Genomic DNA, 4,496 nt, shown 5'->3' with positions numbered 1-4,496 from the left:
GAACTCGAAATCAGAATATAAATCAATTCAAACACGACACTGAGTTTCTCGATCAGCAACACAATACTTGTGAGAAATAACGAGCTTTCAATAAAATGAGCAGGCACCAGTGTGATTGGAGATGCTTTCACCAGCTAAGCCACGGGGCGCCACGTTAAAAGCCAGATTTGTCGTCCATATGTGCAATGTCTGAACCACTTGATCACAGGAATTCGAAAACGCGTTTTCTGTATTAGCGTTGCTCAGTATGAATGGCAATCAAACTCTGCTTGTGCAAAAACAGACATTTCAATGCTGAGCATACCCCACTGAAACGGCACAGAAAAAGACAGTATCCTCTTGCATTGGCATTCAACAGATATTTTCATCTGTTTAAACTGACAGAATAAAGAGGATGTGCTCATCTCCTCTCGCGTCCCATTAACCACGTTAATACACATGCAGGGATTTTCAAACCAAGATGAACAGGCTCATTGTTGTGAATTGACAGCAGTGGTGTGTGAGTCATTGCGAACAGTGAGAAATAAATAGCACTGACACTGAACCTTGCACCATCAGCATAACACTCACATCTTGTGTCATGTCTCCTCGGCATCAATGCATTTGACTTTAATTATTCGACCCTGCACCTCTCCTCAAATTATTCCCGACCGCTTGCAGTGTCGAATTAGTACATGCAATTATTAGAAATGCATTTCTGGGACACAGTTGTCTTTCAATGAGATGAGATTCACTGCCCATCCCTAATTATCCCAAAGATGTAGGGGACGAGTTACTTTTGTCAACTCCTCAAAGACGCCACTCCTGACGCCACCTTGCCAATGTAACTCACTGAGGGAAGAGCAAACTGACGCCACTCAGTCAGTGTTACTCACCCAGGGAAGGGCAGACTGACCCCACACTCTCAGTGAAACTCAGCAGACTGATCCCACACTGTCAATAAAAGTCATTCTCTGAAGAGCAGTCTGACCCCACTCTATAAATATAATTCCCTCAGGGAAGAGCAGACTGATTCCATTCTGTCTATGGCACTCACCCAATGAACGAACACTAAACCCACTCTACCAATGTAACTCACCAGGGAGGAGCAGACGGAAGCCAGACTGTCAACATAAATTATCGAGGGAGGAGAATACTGACCCCGCTCTTTCTATTTCACTCAGGCAGGGAAGAGCAGACTGTTACCACTCTGTGAAAGAAATTCGCCCAGGGAAGGTCAGACTGACCCTACTGTATCTGCGTGACTGAAACAGGTAAGAGCAACTAACCCAACTCTGTCAACGTATCTCCCTCAGGGAAGAAGACCCTGACCCCTCTCTGTCCATGTAGCTCACCCAGGAAACAGCAGATTAACCCCACTCTGTCTATTTAAGTTCACAAAAATCCTCTGAAGTACGTCCTATCCAGACACTCCTATTACAGAGTCATCACTGTCTCTGTAACCGTGTGCGTTCAATGGCGATTCCAAATAACCTGCAAATGTTTAGAATGTGGCAGCAAACCAGAGCAACCACAAAGAAATTGGGCGAATGTGCAAACTTCCATCAGGCTGTCACCTAAGCCTGGAATGGAAACCAAACCCGACAGCAGTCGTGATTATAAAATGGCAGAACAGAAACCTAGCAAAACGAATTGCTTCCCTGTGTGTTGCAACGATGCTGAGTATTAATTTCCATTATCATCACTGCCAACCTTCTTCAAAGCAAAGCACGCACTTGCTTTTTTCAGACTTCCTATATCCCGCTTTCATCCCGCTTTTTACCTCATCATATTTCTGACTTTACAAACTACGTCACAACAGGTTGACAACTGCAGAATGAGCTTTGTTCCGTTCTCCACTGATGTTGATGGTATTAAACCGGCATATTCGAGTAGGACTTGATGCACTTGCGGGTGGTGTATTCGCGGCATTTTGGCTTCTTTTTTTCATTTTCGGTCTACTATTTCGAGTTCATTCCGCAGACTTCTGAAGAAGACTTTTTGGAGTCTAAATGGTAACTGTTTTCTCTCGAAAGACAGACGTAGCTTTATTTCTGTTCTCTTATAAATTGATCTTCTTCCGATCTTTGCAAGTGAAAGAGGGTGCATTATTATTGCTCGGTTTTAGTTTCAAAATCAAGAGATACATGAAGGAGAGAATATCAAAGAACACAAAGTTCTGAGTTGTTAAGATAATTTTTGCAGCAATGGTGGACATGAAGGTCAAATTAAGATAACGGTTCAAGAACATTTAGTCTATGGAAGTGGTATGTGACTTTAGTTCCAAATATATGTTTCCGTTCTTCCAGTACATCTTTTTGACTCCCAGAAAACATTGATTGTTTTCTATATTCACTTTGTTTCGCGACATCTGTCTTCTGGTCGACCAGGGACAACTTGAATTTGCGTCTGCATTGAATAAGATTTCGCTTTTCTTTCGAGAAGGAAACCTGTGCATTATGTACCACTTATCATGCAGATGGCAAAGAAGTTCAAAATGAATTACGCTTTATGGATCGTGAGCAAGAATGAAGTGATCCATTTGCGAACAGATGTCACCACGCCCTATTCCTCCATCGGACCTGAACGGTCCATTGGCAGAGTCTGCAGACAGGAAATGTCTAAGTGACTAGTCCTTTGTTCAGTTTGATTTGATACCAATGGTAGTGCTGTTTTGGTGCAGAAATGTGTCAACATCTCTGACGTTAGAGTCAAAATTTAAGTCCATCTACTCATAAGTGTCTTCTCATATCGGAACATGCTGACATGAAAATATCTAACTCTGATAGCAAAGGTTTTCTCATTAAACTGGGAGTATGTTTAACTAAGCAATTCAGACAGCCAGGATGAATAATTGGCATTTGGTTCTTCAAGCTCAGCTCTCCGCACCAACTGCTCCAACGAAGGCCGTGGATAAGATCCACATCGATTATTTTGGTCAATTTTAGCCTCAACAACAACCTATTGTTCTGAACAATGCTACACCACAAGCAGAGGGCTAAATCGTTAATTTTCAATTTCAGTTCTTAATGCACAGTTTCTTACGAATGTGGACAGCAGAAGACCGTAAACATTCCATTTCTAATATTTCCAGAAAATTCTATTCCGCTGATATCGCCTTGCCTTTTCACATCGCAAGCCAGGAACCTGGATCAGTCGAGTTCCTTTCCACACATGGAGTTGCTTTTTTCTAATTCATTGACTGCTGATATAATAGATTATTGGCCTTGAGAGTCAGCTGCAAATTAGGTTGAACTTTCTCAGCTTGATTTTCAACTGATCCTAAAAAAAAATTCATCACTTGCAGGTAAATGTATTGCATTGCTTCTTGTTTTGCTGAATTCCATCCCCCGAACATCCAAATTTCACGATAGTTCGACAAATGTGTTGAAACTGATTCGTGTTGGAAGTTGGTGGCTTTTTGTGTCTCGACATCTAATTTATTCAATTAGATGACTGGGTCAGTCTTGAAATTACTTCGGATTCTTCAGAGTTGAAAATTTACTTTCGATTGAATGCAAAGCTCAAGCTCCACGAAATCCAAATCCTGCAAAGGAATTAATGACTTTTAAAAGATTCGACGCTGTGAACAGGAATCGAACCTGCGCAGGGAGACCCCACTGGATTTCAAATCCAACGCCTTAACCTCTCGGCCATCACAGCTGCGGCAAAATTGTCAATATTCACAGTAAAACAACTGAATTCATTTGTTGGAAGAACAAATTTTCAAGACCCAAAGATTTCGCCAAATCCTTTGCAGTGACCCAGAGAACGTTACCTTTGCAGATTGACAGGCTTTCATCGCAAACTAGATTCTGACACAGCTAAGATGTTGTGGGAATGATTCTTCGTCGAATTATAGAGTCACGGATGTACACCACACGAAGAGAGGATCATTGTCTCACTGCATCCGATCGATTTTGACTCAATTGTTCATCATCTGGTGCCAAATTAAATATGCTGTTGTGTTTTAATATTCATCGAAATATGGTATTAGAAAAATTGATGCTAAGTCCATAAACACTAGCTACATTCGTAAAAAAATATCAGAATTAGAAAGAATGCAGAACCAATTTACAGGAATGGATCCAGCAACTAATCGTTTGTTCTGACATCAGGTAATGAACTTGTGAGCACAAGAGAGGAAGATTAACCGAAGATTTGGAACTTGAAATCGTCTTGACGGAATTATTTGCAAAGTTTTTGCGGTTGTTCTCGAGTCATCAAGTCGTTGAACAATACAACACGGAAAGTGGCCCTTTTTTCCAACTTGACCATGGTGGACAGATATCCTAAATTAATAGGTCCCATTTGCCAACATTTGGCCCACATCCCTCTAAACCTTGTTACTCATATATCCATCCAGATGCCAGTCAATGTTACAGTTGTACCAGTCTCCACCAATTTCTCTGGCAGCGCATTCTGGACACGTCTGAAAAAGTTGCCCCTGACGTCCCTTTTAAATCCTTACCCACTAATTTTAAACCGATGTTTTCTAAATTTTGACTTCCCCACCA

The 4,496-nt window shown here is 41.4% G+C and overlaps 1 non-coding gene across 1 annotated transcript; it reads right to left on the bottom strand.

The window, feature by feature from the left end:
- Positions 1-3,560: 3,560 nt before the first annotated feature.
- On the bottom strand, positions 3,561-3,642 carry trnas-uga (transfer RNA serine (anticodon UGA)). Its single transcript has one exon. It is a non-coding gene; the product is annotated as a tRNA-Ser (tRNA).
- Positions 3,643-4,496: the final 854 nt, after the last annotated feature.

This window comes from Chiloscyllium plagiosum, unplaced genomic scaffold (assembly GCF_037043375.1).
Source record: "Chiloscyllium plagiosum isolate Xiang-an unplaced genomic scaffold, Cpla_swu_hap1 HiC_scaffold_48, whole genome shotgun sequence".
Classification (NCBI taxonomy): Eukaryota; Metazoa; Chordata; class Chondrichthyes; order Orectolobiformes; family Hemiscylliidae; genus Chiloscyllium; species Chiloscyllium plagiosum.
This window is presented reverse-complemented; position numbering and strand designations above follow the sequence as displayed.